This window comes from Microcebus murinus, chromosome 10, assembly GCF_040939455.1.
Source record: "Microcebus murinus isolate Inina chromosome 10, M.murinus_Inina_mat1.0, whole genome shotgun sequence".
Taxonomy (NCBI): domain Eukaryota; kingdom Metazoa; phylum Chordata; class Mammalia; order Primates; family Cheirogaleidae; genus Microcebus; species Microcebus murinus.
In genome coordinates this window covers 17638141-17654900 of record NC_134113.1, presented here as the reverse complement: position 1 = coordinate 17654900, position 16760 = coordinate 17638141, and the positions used below count along the sequence as shown (strand labels likewise).

The 16760-nt window shown below is 42.8% G+C and overlaps 1 protein-coding gene and 1 long non-coding RNA gene across 3 annotated transcripts in view; one reads left to right on the top strand and one right to left on the bottom strand.

Annotated features, from left to right (window-relative positions):
- GLT8D2 (glycosyltransferase 8 domain containing 2) overlaps positions 1-6260 on the bottom strand; it is a 41984-nt gene extending 35724 nt beyond the window's left edge. The window contains exon 1 of one of the 2 annotated variants that reach the window (XM_012772712.2): positions 6073-6260. The gene's annotated coding sequence lies outside the window, so the exon portion shown is untranslated. Of the gene's footprint in view, positions 1-793; positions 1084-6072 lie in introns of those variants that run through there. The other variant, XM_012772713.2, reaches the window with a different exon arrangement.
- LOC142873267 (uncharacterized) lies at positions 1137-5527 on the top strand. Its single transcript, XR_012921307.1, has 3 exons — positions 1137-1330; positions 3295-3344; positions 4372-5527. It is a non-coding gene; the product is annotated as an uncharacterized LOC142873267 (long non-coding RNA).
- Positions 6261-16760: the final 10500 nt, after the last annotated feature.

Below are 16760 nucleotides of genomic sequence, written 5' to 3'. Positions count from 1 at the left end.
TCTTGCTCAGGCTGGTTTTGAACTTCTGACTTTGAGCAATCCGCCCGCCTTGGCCTCCCAGAGTGTTAGGATTATAGGTGTGAGCCACCGCGCCTGGCCTCCAGTATTGTCTTTTATAGTTTGGTTTTATATTTTTAGGTTTTTATACTCTTGATCAGCCCCACCCCAAACTCCTGCCTCTTTATTTTTCATGACATTGATTTTTTCAAAGAATATATGCCACTTGTCTTCTAGAATTATTTTAGATGATTTAAAACACAACTCTTAGTTGTCCCTTTCCTTCCTAAAGTCTCTCATTGGAATCCCACTACGTAAAGGTCAAGATCTAAGCTTCTTAAGATGCCCATTCCTCCAAGCCATGCCCCTGAACTACTTCATGGTCAGTCTCCAGCCCTCCACTGTCCTTCACACCCAAGTTTATGCTTTTCTCGCCTCTGGATTTTGGCCATGCAGTCCTCTCTGCCTGGAATGCCCTTTCCCCTCCTCTTTCCCCAGGAAACTGTTACTTGTGCATTAAAGAGGCGCCATCAGGAAGCCTCGCCTGATTACCCTGCCTAGGTTGTCCCTTTATGTCCATTCTTATCCCTGCACTCACTATACTGTTTTCTCCCATCCAAGTACTAACCAGGCCCCACTCTACTTTGCTTCCGAGATCAGACGAGGTCAGGTGCGTTCAGGGTGGCATGGAAGTAGACCACACTGTCTTCTAATGTCGTGGTGTGCCTGTCTCCTCCACTAGACCACAAGACCATCAGGAACAGGGACAGTGGCTTACCCCCCTCCACTAACTTACCTGCCCCAAGGTGAGAACTCAGCATTGTGTGTAGAATCAATGAGAAACAGGAGAGAGAAAGAAAAGGGAGGAGGCTCTTGTTGCTCTGCTCTTCAATCCCAGAGACTAAGTGGTCAGCATACCCTTCACTGAGGAAGAAGCCAGAAGGGAGCGAGCTGGCGATGGGGCCATTCCAGGAATAAATGCAGAGGGCTCTGGTCTTGTCAGCCTTTCCGTTACCATGATGACAAGGAGCCCCAGAACTGTGCCCCTTGCACCTTTGTAAACTTTCCTAGGCCGAGTGACTTCCGCGTTGTGGTTTCCCTGCAGTGATAAATAGTTCAGCCCCGTAGCATGCAAGAGCTGTAGTGCTGTCTCAGGGCAGCACAGAGGTGGAGCTGGGAAGACGAATGCCAGTGGTAGAAGACGAATTTCCCAGGCAAGAAACTAGATAACAGCAGCTTCAAAAGGGGGAGGAAAAAAAGGCTGAGGCTGTGGGCCTGCAACTAGGAAGAAAAGCTGAGCTCAGAGAGTTGGTCTGGACCTGAGAAGAGACTGGTAAGTTTAAAAATATGCCCCTTGAAGACCTTGCATGGGAAGCTGTTTCAACAGATGCCAAAGAGTTTGGGGCTGTGGCCAAACCTGGAAAGAATGTTTTGAGACCTGGCAGTGATTCAGGGGATTAGCTCTGCCTTGGAAAAAAAAAAAGGCAAAAATGGAAAGAGCTCTTCAGAACAATACTCCAAAACCAGAGCCCCTAAGTTTCATTTTTACATGCCAGCTCTGATCAGTTGGTGGGGCATTCAAGATTGCCAAACTGAGAAGAAAAGTAAAGCTATCACCAGACTCAGTTAAAAAGAAGGAAGGAAGGGAGATGGAAGGAAGGAAGATGAGTGATACAATTGATTAATCATGTCTGCCATGGGTACAGGTACAGAATAATAGAAAACACCCTGGGAATCAAAGAGAAGATAGGCTGGTGTGGTGGCTCATGCCTGTAATCCTAGCACTATGGGAGACCAAGGCAGGAGGATCCCTTGAGGTCAGGAGTTCCAGACCAGCCTAAGTGAGCACGAGCAAGACCCTGTCTCTACAAAAAAATAGAAATAATTAGCTGAGAACTACAAAAACAGAAAACATTAGCCAGGCATGGTGGTGCTTACCTGTAGTCCCAGCTACTCAGGAAACTGAGGCTAGAGGATTGCTTGAACCCAGGAGTTTGAGGTTGCTGTGAACTAGCTGATGCCACAGCACTGTAGCCCAGGCAACAGAGCAAGACTCTGTCTCAAAAAAAAAAAAGCCAGGGGCTGGGCGCGGTAGCTCACGCCTGTAATCCTAGCACTCTGGGGGGCCCAGGCGGGCAGATTGCTTGAGTTCAAGAGTTCAAAACCAACCTGAGCAAGAGCAAGACCCCATCTCTACTATAAATAGAAAGAAATTAATTGGCCAACTAATATATATAGAAAAAGTTAGCTGGGCATGGTGGCGCATGCCTGTAGTCCCAGCTACTTGGGAGGCTGAGGCAGTAGGATTGCTTGAGCCCAGGAGTTTGAGGTTGCTGTGAGCTAGGCTGACGCCACGACACTCATTCTAGCCTGGGCAACAAAGTGAGACTCTGTCTCAAAAAAAAAAAAAAAAAAAAAAAGCCAGGGGAAGATAAAAGGGGAGATGCTAAAAGGTACTGTTGAATGACTTAAATATGAAAGGCTGTGTACATTAGTGGAAATATAGGCTTTGTCATTAGAACTGACTTGGAATCCTGGTTCTGCCCAATGTTTCAGCTGTGTAATTTTGGGCAACTTACAAAACCCCAACTTACAAGACCCCATCTGTAAAATGGGATCATTCTGGAGATTACACAGAAATTGCTATGCAAGTGTTACCTATAATTATTATAATACTCCCATAGCAATTGTAGGTGCTGGGCATTGTTTGAGAACTTTGCCAATATTAATTCATTTTATAATCACAACAACCCTATAAAGTTATTATCCCCAATACACTGACGAGGAAACTGAGGCTTAGGAAGCTTAGGAGACCTGCCAACGGTCATACAACCAATGAGTGGCAGAGCTACGATTCAAACCCAGGCAGTCTGGCTTTGAGTACATATTGTTAAACACCTTACTAGTTACTAGAGCCAACCACTTTCCACTACTGTGATTGCTACCCCTATGTGTCAAGCAACTGACATAAGCTCTGTGACCTAACTCCATAAGACTTGCACCCTGACATTCTCACACATATAAAACACATTTAATAGAGCACTTCATCTTACACCGTGTGAGCTAAAGAGTCACGAACAGGATAACAGTAGGGGGTTGTTCACCTGAAGAAAAGAGAGAGGACAAAATCAGGACTCAGGAGTTTGGCCTCTACCAAGGAGTTTGCCTTTTTACTCTTTGCTATAGCATGAAAATCCACCAAAATACCCAGGACAGGTGTCTTACTCCATTTAAGCAGCTACAACAGAATACCATTAACTGGGTGGCTTCTAAACAACAAGCTTTTATTTCTCACAGGTCTGGAGGCTGAGAAGTCCAAGATCAAGTGCTGGCAAATTCAGTGTCTGGTGAGAACCCACTTTCTGGTTTATAGCTATGTCCTCACATGGCAGAAGGGGTGAACAAGCCCCCTTGGGCCTATTTTATAAGGGCACTAATCCCATTAGTGATAGCACTGCCCTCATGATCTAAAATTACTTCTCCCAAAGCCCCGCTTTGCTTCATAATACCACCACCTTGGGTATTAGAATTTCAAATTTCAGAAGGAATTTTTTGGGGAATGCAAACATTCAGATCATAACAATAGGGAAGCAGGACCAGGTAGTCTTCAGTTTGTAAGGAACTTGTTTTGCTTTCTCCTGTGCTGGAAGGAGGCATTCTTTCACAGAAAGGCTCTAGACCAGCAGTCAGCGATGGCCCCTGGGTCATATCCTGCCTTTCACCAATTTTGTAAAGAAAGTTTTGTTGGAACATACCCATGCTTATTTTTTGTTTTGTCTATGGCTGTTTTATATTACACCAGCACACTCGAATAGCTGCAACAGAAACCATATGGCCTATTATCTGGCCCATTGCAGAAAAGGTTTGCTGACTCCTGATCTCCACTTTAGGCCAGATTTTATATATAACAGTAAGGCACACATGATCAATCTTATGTCCTTAGCAAGCAAGAAAAAACAAAATATCCCTTTGGATATTCTCCTGGGGAAGTGTAAAGTAGGACATCCATAAGAGGAACCAAAATGAAAACAAATGTGGTCAAAATAGGATATCCCAGAGTGTGCCCCAAGAAATGTTAATTGGCATTATGCGATAAATGGTTCAGGGATCAACTGGTTGGGAACCACTGTGTTAACCTTAGGAGGAGTTCTCTACTGCAAGACTTCTCAGGACCTTTAAAATGCTATTATGCCTTGAGATCTTTAAGAGGGTGTTATAGTTCACAGAACATATTTTTCCCATGGGACTATATTCTTCAGAACATTCTTTGGAAAATGTTGAAATAAAAGAAGCATTTAGAATCATGTTCCTTGGGAACTAGAAATGAAAATTATGAGGGCTGCGGCTTAATGAACGTGTCTTTCTCTTAACAAGGAAAGAAGAAAAACAAAGAAGAAATAAGGAGAGCCAGAATAGAAGAAAAGAAAGAGGTGTTTAGAGGAAGGAAAGAAGAAAGCATGGCCCTAGAGAGATGACATGTGAGGATAGGGAAATATTTGGATGACCAGACTGTGGGAGGGAGCAATGAATGTGTCAAAAGCAGAGGTGTCGCCAAATGCAGGACACGTGGTCACTCACTGCCATCATCAGCACCACCAGAGGAAGTAACTTTCCTGAAGTCTCACAACTTTGCAGACCCTGTATTATGTCCTTTATAGACATTATGCCATTTAAATCCCATTTTACAGATGAGGAAATAGGGGCACACGCAAGTTAAGCAATTCACCCAGAGTCAAGCTTATAAAACCTCTTAGTGGCAGCACATAGATTGAATCCAGCAAACTTGACCCCAGAGGCCAGGTTCTCACTGCATCGCATAACTCTACTTCTAGCAGCGTTAGAGGGAGAACCATAATTCCATTATGTAATACAAAAGGATATGGTACAGAAGTGCAACAGCAAAACATTTGGAGAAAAAGGAAAAGACGAAAACCAACCAACCAACCAATATCACTTTGGATATTTGGCTGCACAGGGAAAAACAGAGGACTGATTTTTTTCCACAGCCTATCCAGATGTTCAGATACCATCATGTTTTCTTTCTCTTTTTTCACTCTGGTGTTAACTATCCCTTCTTAAGTATGTCATAAATTATATATCAGGCTATATCAACCTTATCTAGTGTATTACACTCAGCTCATAAAGTGAACATGAGACATTTTTGGAATGTTAAAAAGCATTTTTCAGGCCAGGTACGGTGGCTCAAGCCTGTAATCCTAGCACTCTGGGAGGCCGAGGCGGGCGGATTGCTCGAGGTCAGGAGTTCGAAACCAGCCTGAGCAAGAGCAAGACCCCGTCTCTACTATAAATAGGAAGAAATTAATTGGCCAACTAATATATAGAGAAAAAATCAGCCGGGCATGGTGGCGCATGCCTGTGGTCCCAGCCACTCGGGAGGCTGAGGCAGGAGGATTGCTTGAGCCCAGGAGTTTGAGGTTGCTGTGAGCTAGGCTGACGCCACGGCACTCACTCTAGCCTGGGCAACAAAGCGAGACTCTGTCTCAAAAAAAGAAAAATAAAAAAAGCATTTTCAATCTTAGGACTATGACTACTGTATTTACAATAAGCCCCACATAGGTCTCCACAACTGCGGGTTCTGGAGGTGGCGGGAGTGGGGGTGGGGTGAGGGGGGAGGCCATTAGAACAGCTTCCTAGGATAGATTCTGAAAACATCAATCACAGCTCAATTGAATCATTTGTGGCTCAGAACATATCTGTATTAAATATTAGCATTTAGCCACGCCCCAACTGCTGACTTCTACGCTTAAAATCTGATGCAAATAGTAAATCATACTATTTCGGGGGGAGAAAGGGGAATAAACTCAGGTCTGGAGCAGCAGTCCAGGATGTGAATATCTTGCACGCTGGATTCGTTGCAAATGGCAAAAAAAAACCCAAACGGTTCCGTTGGAATGCTACAAATACGGACTGGGGCACTTCTAAGGCAAAGTTTGTGCGCGACAGCCTGACGCCTCTGGTTTACTTTCTTGGGTCTGTAGCAAAATAAAGGGCTGCTGCAGACGGGCCAGGGTCAGATGGAAAGACTTCAGGCTGCTCGTAAATCTCTCTATTTACCTGGTGAATGGTGAGGGTAGGGCTTTGGCTCCTGGGTCCAGAAGAGCTGCAGGGCAGAGCGTTCCAATCGTGGCTGGCCCTGGGCTGCTGCCCTCACGCTGCTCCAGCTGCTTCTAAGATCCCGCTGGAAGTCCCAGAGGGCTGGACAGCCCCGAGGCCAGTATTACGTTTCCAAAAGAATATGCGTCCCACACCCACACCCCCTTTGCTTGCGTTGACTTGGAGCGCTGGGTTTCCTCCGCCGCTGCGCAGCGCAGCCGGGAGCCCAGGCGTCGCGCTGGCAGAGCGAGGCGGGCCGAAACCACTTCCAGATGTGCTCGGCGGGCGGCCCGGGACCGCCGGCTTCCTCTCGCAGCCTGGCCCAGCCGTCTGCGTGCGAAGCGCTTCGCAAACAAGGCCGTTCTGGAGGAAAGGACTCCAACCCAGAGAAGAGCAAATGCTTAGAGGGTGTTTCTGCCACACGTTGGGTCTAAGGTAGACTTTGAGAGAACAGAAGTGAGAAAGTTTACACCGAGTTTGAAAATCTTCCTGAGCACTAATTTCCGAAACTCCGTAGTCAATAAAATGCTGTTGCTCTCAAATTAAAATCCAGATAACGGCCAGGCGCGGTGGCTCACGCCTGTAATCCTAGCACTCTGGGAGGCAGAGGCAGGCGGATTGCTCAAGGTCAGGAGTTCGAAACCAGCCTGAGCAAGAGCAAGACCCCTGTCTCTACTAAAAATAGAAAGAAATTAATTGGACAACTAAAAATATATAGAAAAAATTAGCTGGGCATGGTGGTGCATGCCTGTAGTCCCAGCTACTCTGGAGGCTGAGGCAGGAGGATCGCTTGAGTCCAGGAGGTTGAAGTTGCTGTGAGCTAGGCTGATGCCACTGCACTCTAGCCTGAGCAACAAGAGTGAGACTCTGTCTCAAAACAACAACAATAACAACAAAAACAGATAACAACCAGGGTCTCATTCTACCAAGACAGTGACAATGACAAAAGATTCAAGATGGAGTGTTTTGTGCCTGAACCTGGGGAGGAGTCGGGCAGGGAGGTGACCTCCACAGCAGTCTGGGCTGTTCTGTATTTCTGCCACCGAGTCTCAGAAACCTGGGAAGCAGTGCCAGCACTTTGCCTGGGATCTGGAATTCATTTCTGCAATGGCCCATTTTCCTAGTTCCCATAAGGAAGTAAGAATCTCCCTGCTCACTGTTTCCTTTTAACCACTTCCCTACCACGCTCACCAGCCAGGAAACCTTGCCCACAGCCGGCTCTCATAGTCCCTGCGATAGTTTGTGCTGTGCATTGAGGACGAATCCATTTTGCTCTTGTGTGATGAGGAAAGCTTTAAAGCACTGCAAGCTTGTTTTACTTTATAGGCAGCTTTACTGGTAATGTAAATCAGGATAGGTAACATATACATATATGCTTGTATTACGTTATTTTTAAATGTTCACAATTTTATTTTGATAAATGAAAAATTAGAAAAGTCATATCATGGCTGTCGGCTAAAGTCCACACTTGGCTGTGCCCGTTCATCTGTGGCTGTCGACTATATTCAACCCTGGTGCCGAAGTGGTTAAAGTGGTGCTCTCAGACAGAAATATAATGCAAACCACACTGTTATTTTCAATTTTCTAGTAGCCACATTAAGAAAAATACAAAGAGATAAAATCTATTTTAATGATTTATTTTATCCAACATATGTTATCCAACAAAATATTATCATTTCAATATAAAACCTCAACAAGACACTTTACATTCACTTTTTTAAACATGAAATTTCATGTATATTTTACATTTGAAGCACATCTCAATTCCAACACTGAATTTCATCAGAAACACTTAAGATATATTTAGATTTCATAAAATTTACAAATTAAAAAGTAAATACTTAGCCGGGCATGGTGGTGCATGCCTGTAGTCCCAGCTACTCAGGAGGCTGAGTGTGGCTGCATCCACAGTCTTCAGTTGGTCATCCTTCTGCATTGAGTGCTGTTTATGTAGAATTATGGACTGTCTGACAGTGTTTCCTTATGTACTCTCACCCTGAAGCCCTCTCACAATCCAGCCAGTGTATTCTTTCTCTTGGTAGCAGGCTTGACATTATGCCATTCCTCTTCTCTCTTCACTCCCTGCTAAGTACCTTATTTTATTTTATTATTTTTTTACCTTATTTTATTATTATTATTATTATTTTTAGAAATGGGGTCTTGCTAGGTTGCCCAGGCTGGACTTGAACTCTTGGGCTTAAGTGATCCTCCCACCTCAGCCTCCTGAGTAGCTGGGACTACAGGTGCGAGCCACCATACCTGGCAAGTTGTGCCTTATTTTTTTTTTATTTTTTTTTTTTATTTTTTTTTTTTTTACACAGGTGCCTTCATGGAAATGTTGTGCCTTATTTTAAAGCACAACTCCACTCAATGTTTTAGCTAACAAACACAGTTGTAAGGTATTTATCTGTGGTTGGGGTGAAGATACATTTTACTGGTCACCTCTGGGAAGTCAGAAGGTTCAACACAGTGTACTATGCTCTTAGTACTCCTGCTCCAGTCCTCATGGCATACACCTGAGCAAAAATAAAATCAACACTTCCTGTTTCAGGGGTTTCCACTGCCCTTCTAGAGTTATGCACTGTCAGGTGCAACAGGGAAGTCCCTCAGACATGTCCTAAAGCATCATGGTTAACAGCATCCTGAGCTGACACCTGCCCAGTCCAACTTCCTCCAAAGATTGTGTCATCTCCTTTGCATCTCTCATCCACTTAGCAGAATGTTCTACACTTTCTCCCTGACCCCTATCATCTCTGACTCCAGCTTCTTTCTCCTTTATTCCTGCTGTACCATGTTCTGAGGATGTAAGATGATTGCTATCTATGACCTAGATTTTCACATTGTATGTACACATTCCTCCTTGGGAAAGAAATGAGAAAAGAAAGAGACACAGGACATAAGTGACACTCTGATAGCATAGGGGCTACCAGCACGGGCTTTGGAGATGGACAGACCTAGTGTGTATGTCAGCCATTATATTTTACAAATTACTGCAGGTCTTACTTCCAGTTTCCTCATCTATTATGTAGAGAAGGCTAATAGGACTCTTGTGCAAGTTAAAAGACATCATGTAGGCTGGGCGCTGTGCCTCACGCCTGTAATCCTAGCACTCTGGGAGGCCAAGGCGGGCAGATTGCTCAAAGTCAGAAGTTCAAAACCAGCCTGAGCAAGAGCAAGACCCCGTCTCTACTATAAATAGAAAGAAATTAATTGGCCAACTAATATATTATAGAAAAAAAAAAGTCAGCCGGGCATAGTGGTGCATGCCTGTAGTCCCAGCTACTTGGGAGGCTGAGACAGCAGGATTGCTTGAGCCCAGGAGTTTGAGGTTGCTGTGAGCTAGGCTGAAGCCAGGGCACTCACTCTAGCCTGGGCAACAAAAAAAAAAAAAAAAAGAAAGACATCATGTAAAGCACTCAGTAAGGGCTCAAAAAATGGATGTTTTTATTGCTGTTGTTTTTTTAAACAATTAATATTTAATTGAAATTTAATTATAATGTTTAATTGATTTAATTTAATAATATTTAATTGAGTATTTGAATTTAAATACTTACCTAACAAAGATTGACTCTATTCAAGATATATAAAGTGATGATTTGATATATGTGTACCTTGTGTAATATCACCACAATCAAATTAATTAAAACATCAATCACCACCCATGTTTTACATTAGATCCCCAGAACTTGCTCATCTTATAACTGAAAGTTTATACCCTTTGACCAACATCTACCATTGAAAGTTTGCATGCTTTGACCGACACCTACCCATTTTCCCCACTCTCCAGTCCCTGGCAACACCATGCTACCTACTCTCTGCTTTTATGAGTTAAACTTTCTTAGATTCCACATATAAGATCATACAGTATTTGACTTTCTGTGTCTGGCTTATTTCACTTAGCATAATGCCCTCAAGTTTCATTCATGTTGTTGCAAAGGACAGGACCTCCTTTCCTATGGCTGAATAATATTCCATTGTGCTAATATGTGTGTACCACAATATCTTTACCCACTAATAGACACTTATGTTCTTTCCATATCTTGGCTATTGTGAATAATGCTGTAATGCACATGGGGGTGCAGATATCCCTTTGAAATACTGATTTCATTTCCTTTGGACAGATACCTATAATTGAGGTTGCCGGATCCTGCAGAAGTTCTATTTTTAATTTTTTGAGGAGACTCCATACTATTTTTCACAATGGCTGTACTAATCTTATTATCGTTGCTTAATAAAGAAGCCCCAAGGTGTGAACTAGAGAAAATAATTGCAATAGTAAGTTATTAGTAATTTTTTTTTAAAGTTCAAATGTGCTAGGTGATGTAAGACACACTGCTGGTCTCCTACTTAATAACTGTCCTCTGCTTCTTCTAACAGAAGCTCTATTTCATTTGGGGCAGCAATGTGCCCAGTTGAAAACATTCCCCTCCTTGGATGTCCTGCAGCTGGAGTGGCATGTGAGCAGAAGTCTGCTGCCTGGGACTTCCTCGAAAGCTATTGCTTTCCTGGCAAAGAGCTGTTTGGTGTCTTTTGCCCTTTCTTCCTGTCTGAAATCCAACCTTTATGACTAGAGGTGATGTAGTCACCTTGAGATCTGAGGATAAAAGGCCCACACTGCTCACTACGGCCACACTGATTATGCACAGCAACTACAGAGGCAAATCAGTCAGAGTCCTGGAAGGACACAGACGGTTCTCTTCAATAGAGTAATGGTGGAGACGTGTTTTTTTTTAAATGCACTAATTGAAAAGGTGTAGTCAGTGTTAGGTAAACACAGCTAAGAGATGGTGCAGTACCCTGGGGTTAGCAATAGCTGGGAGTCCTTACCACCCCTAGCCCTGAAGGGCAAGAGGAGAGAGTGGTTTCCAGAACTGAGAGAGAGTGTGTATGTTGGGGTACAGCCAACCTGGGATGATCTACACAAAAGGGACCCATCCTCACAGCCTCTTGTTGGTCTGTGGAACTGGAAGTCAGAGGGTAAGGGAGCTCAAGTGACATAATCCATTTAGGTCAGCCTCTCAGGACACTGAACAGGTTGAAGAATGGTGAAGATTAGATCTTCAGAAGCAAATGGAAAAATATCTATTTTTGCATAACATGATAGGGTCCCCAGCATTGTGTCATTCAACAGCTTGGCACATGCTAAAGCTGGCACAGAGTAAGAACACAGGAGAAACCTAAGTCTCTGACGGCACTGAGAATCACCATAGCTGCCCTGAACTAATTATTTATGGAACATCTTGCTTTGTGAGGAAAACTAATCCTTATGTGGTTAGGCCACTTTGGTCAGGGTTAGTGATATGCCTTAGTGCAATCTAATATGATATACATGCATTTCACATGCATTTTAAATTTGTGGTATCATTTGTCAACAAAAAGTGTATCTGAGTCATTATTACTCCATGTTTATATACCAATAGTTATAAGTAAATGTTCATCATTTCTTCTTGCCAACTGGGCCTGCGCTAGCTGAGTGTATTGCTTTCAGATAAGGTCTTAGATAAAATCTATTAAGGCTGATAAAGGTGGCTGGGAGGAAAGGACAAAGTGTTCTGTAGTAGTAGATGAATCACTACACTGGGTCAGGCCAACAAGCTCTTTATCACCTTTATCTCCAACGGCTGAGCACCAAGATCACACACATGGGACAGGAATGACCACAGCAGCCTCAGTTCCCTCTTTTGCCTGGTGAGGTTCAGTTGTGGGTCATTTCCTCCTTGGCCCAGGCATTGGTGCTCTGGGCTCCTCCTTGCTACCCACTGAGCTGCAGCAATTGCTCCTGCACCTGCGTCTTTGCACCTGGGTTCTCTCTGTCTCACACATGCTATCACCATTTTTCTACCTTGGCTCCTGTGCCCAGTTCCATGTTCTGGTAACTAGATTAGGTTCTACCCAGCCTAGAGCCTTCCCTTGTTTTTGCCAGCTTCCCTCTCTATCTATGTGTTGGCTGTAGCTCCAGCCAAAACCCACGGCTGAAGCCCTGCAATCTGTGAACAGACAAACCTCTCAGACACCATCTGCTTCCCTCTTCTCGGGAATAGTCCCTGCCCAGCCTTTCTGCTATTGAGTTCTTATTTGCACTCCCCAGAACCTCTTCTCAAACCTTTGGCAATAAGCCTTGGCCTGAGTCCTCAACTGAGATTAAGGACATTGCAAATTATACTCTTGGCTGAAAACACAGGACTGTCTGCCACCTCCAGCACCAGCCCCTCACTCTAGGGCTAACTCCTTAGTGGCCTGTAGCTCAGAAAGGGGAGCAGAAACAGTAGAAATATAATGAAAATAATGATGATGATGGGGAAAAAATAGTCTACTGCTTACTAAATGCTAACTACATTGAGTAAATACAGTACAGTCCTTGCTTTGCATGGCAACAGAACAGATTTCAATTACCACAGTTTAGTTAAATAATACCATTTCCCCCATATACAGTTCAAATTTCAGTTAGCATGGTATATTAACTGTGAGTAATTAAGTACAAGGCAGCTTTTTCAGTCCACAAAATTACTATGCAAATAACAGAAGCCCACCATGATCAGCGACCAAACACATCACTTCTTTTGCATTGTGTCAATGGTGGGTCACTGGACATCTGTTATTCAGTTTATGTACAGACAATAAAACATGTATTAATAGTTATGTCATCTTCTTATCTCTATGTGACATTTACAAAAATGGATAATAGCATTTTCCAATAAAAAGTGAAGCAAAGAAACAAAAAGTGATAATAGTGGGAGGGAAGTTCAAATCGAAGTCCAACGGAGTTATAGAAGAAATAATTGGCTGTGGGAACATTGACACTGCCACTGTTCAACTCCAGATGGGCAAACAGAGGGACTCTGTAAACCTGTAAAGGTTTTTATGAACCTAAGAACTTATTAATGTAAATGGGGAAGGAAGTTGTGATGAAAGGGTTGAAGATGTTCTTGAGGAAGTGACATGGGCAAGAAATTCACATTAAAGAAACTTTCAAAGATATTTCATGACATCAAAAACACAAAGGATAAAATATGGCAATCTGACCCAAACTTGGAAAAGAGGATGGCAATTTTCCACAGCATGGAAAAGATGCTCACTCCATATAGCAAGTTATATGACAAGAAGGTGGTAAGCACTGTTCAAACTACTCATGATAAGTTTTGTACAAAGAAATAAAACATTTTAATTGTCAATGTTGGCCGGGCATGGTGGCTCACGCCTGTAATTCTAGCACTCTGGGAGGCCAAGGCGGGCGGATTGCTCGAGGTCAGGAGTTCAAAACCAGCCTGAGCAAGAGCGAGACCCTGTCTCTACTATAAATAGAAAGAAATTAATTGGCCAACTAATAAACAGAAAAAATTAGCCAGGCATGGTGGTGCATGCCTGTAGTCCCAGCTACTTGGGAGGCTGAGGCAGTAGGATCGCTTGAGCCCAGGAGTTTGAGGTTGCTGTGAGCTAGGTTGATGCCATGGCACTCACACTCTAGCCTGGGAAAACAAAGAGGCTCTGTCTCAAAAAAAAAAAAAAATTGTCAATGTTTTTGTTTTAAATTATGGCATGATAAATATTTGATTTACTGATTTTTAAATTTATATATTTATAAACAACAGTAAACGAGTTTTTAATATTTTGACTAAAGTTTTTAAAGATTAAAAAAAATTGTAATTTTTTCCAGTGATAATTAAGACCATTTTGCAGAGGTTTAGCCTGCATGGTTATTTTTACAGAACTGCACTGTCATGCAAAGTGAGGACTGCATGTATTTTACATGTGCAATCTCATTTACCTCTTGAGTTTCTTTTTTTTTCCTCCAGCAAGTTTGCTGCCTCCTTTTCAGTGCTATATGGTGCCTTAAGCCCAGGTTTGCCTCATTTCTAGTAAACAGAGTGCCACCCTTCCTGAATGGGGGCAGTCCCAAAGGGGATATCCTGGTAGTATGGGAAGGCAGGCGTAGGGGTTCGTGTCCAGGGGACCTGTGGAATGACCCTCCTACAGTGTGGTGCTGCCGAACAGCCACACTGATTTGGCATCTCCTTTGGCTGAGTTTCAGAGCAGAGTTTCCAGGGCTGAGATGGTAGTCCTGCCTCCCTTCTTTGTCTCTGGCTGTTGTAGGGGAGCCAGAGGTCATCTCTCCTGCCACCCCCTGCCCTTAGCTCTTAAGTGGGCTCTTTGGCTAGATCTAGGAACCAAATTGACACCAGGCAGATTAACAAGAGAAAAGCATACACATTTTATTCATTTTACATGAACACGGGGATCTTCATAAGAGAATGAAGTTTAAAGAATGGCCAAAGCAAGATGCTTTTATACTTTTTAGACAAAGAACAATAAATCTCAGGAGAAATGATGGGACAAAGGGGATCTCGTTAGAAGCAGTTAATTTCTAGAGGAGTCACGAGGAGATATATGGGGAGATGTAAAACTCGTGGAAGATAAGGGTTATTTGGTAAATATATTTATTCAGGTACATGGCAGCCCTCTCTGCTGATAAGAGCTATTTTCTCACCTTGGTATGGAGATGGAGATTCCTTCCAGAGGAATCTTTATGGCTTTATGCATGCAGGAAGACACAGGTCAGTTAGCCCCCTTTCTGAAGCTACAAATTCTCCAGTATTTTCAATTTGAATTAATCAATATACTAATTTGCTATATTTTGGGATAGCACATCTTTTTCTCCTTCACTGTCCTGTGAAGCAGTGGTTCTCAAACTTTTTGGCACCAGAGACTGGTTTTAGGGAAGACAATTTTTCCATGGACCAGGGTGGGAAGCGGGGGAATGGTTTGGGGATGATTCAAGAGCATTATATTTATTGTGCAGCCAAACCTCTTTGCTAATGATAATCTGTATTTGCAGCTGCTCCCCAGCACTAGCATCACCGCCTCAGCCCCACCTCAGATCATCAGGCATTAGATTCTTACAAGGAGCCCAAACCTAGATCCCTCGCATGCGCAGGTTACAGTAGGGTTCCAGTTCCTATGAGAATCTAATGCCACTACGGATCTGACAGGAGGCGGAGCTCAGGTGGTTATGTGAGTGGGGAACAGCTGCAAATACAGATGAAGCTTTGTCCAAGGCTCACCCCCTGCTGTATGGCTCCATTCCTAATAGACCACAGACTGGTACCAGTCGGCCCAGAGGTTGGGGACCGCAGCTGTGAAGGCCTCACCCTTCAGATACTTTTGATGCTTTCCATGGGTTGAGTCAGAGACTGGGCTCCTGCCTGGGATCCAAGATGGTGGGGAAGCTGGCTGTCCACCTCCATCTCACTTTTTCCAGTGTAGAAACCATGAGCTGGAGGAAAATTTTTCTACACATGCTTGGTACAAAGCAGGTTATGGGGAGAGAAAGTCTAATTCTCTTACCATCTGCTTGGTTTTTCTCTTCTCTGTGGCACTGGGAACTACACATCCTCATATTTGAGTTCACCTACTCTGAATTTCTTGTGCAAGATAATAAGAGCCTTATCATTTAGCCACTGTGAATCAGGTATTCTACTACTTGTGGCAGAAAGCATTTCCAGATGACATATTTTGTATTGCTCCTCCATTCTTGTTTTCAATTGGATCCTTCTTCTGGTCTCAGGCTTTCAAATATCACAGACCAGTTTTTTGTTTTTTTTTTAATTTGAGGATCAACATTAGGTTTTTGACTTGTAATTTTTCCCTTAATCTTATGCTATATAGGCATTAGAAAAAAACTATCATCTAAGCACTAAATGCTCAGAATAAAGTATGGTTCTTTAAATTAAATACTTTGGGTTTTATGAAAAACTCACTGCTTTATTCCAACTTTTCCAGTTTTATTTAAGATTCACAAAAACTTTATAACAGAAACATGAAAGAGTCCACGTTATGTATGACAAAGAAAAATATTAATACATAAATATTCATGGCCTCTTTTCTGTTCCCAGACATCTTCCCTCCCTTTTGAAATTTTCTTTGGACATATTATGAAATTAGGGTAATAATCAGCGAGGGGAAGAAGTTAAGAAAAAATAGTGACATTTTTCTCTTTTTTTCCCCTTATTTTTAAAATTTTTTGTAAAGGTCTTAAACTCCTGACCTCAAGCAATCCTCCCACCTTGGCCTCCCAAAGTTACAGGCATGAGCTGCCATACCTGGTGAAAATTTCTTTTAAAAAGGTAGAGATTTATCTCTTTCAAAAAAGTTTCAATGGAGGAGAAGGTGGAGAAGCATGCTTAGGTTTAAAGGAGTTGGGGTATAAGGCATATTCGAGAAATTGAAACTGATAAAAGATGAGGAAAAAAGAGGTTTAGGAAATTTGATGTACATTGTGTATTTCCCCTACAGTACCTTCATGAGAATCTGAAGTAGGGATTTAAATCTTTCAATTATTTTTTCCTTCTGGACTTGTATCTCTTATTTCTTAAAAATAAATTTCATTGTGCACATTAAAGGTTTACAACATGATGGTATGGGATACATATAGACAGTAACAAGGTTACTATAGTGAAGCAAATTAACATATTCATCATCTCACATAGTTTAGTACCCCACCCCACCCCCTTTTGTGGCAAAAGCAGCTAAAATCTATGCATTTGGCCTGAATCCCATATACAGAACAATTTTATTGCTAATGGACTTGTATCTCTTTGAGTGTGATTCTCTGTAGGATCAAATCACAAGGCAGCTGGGCCTTATTAAGGGTT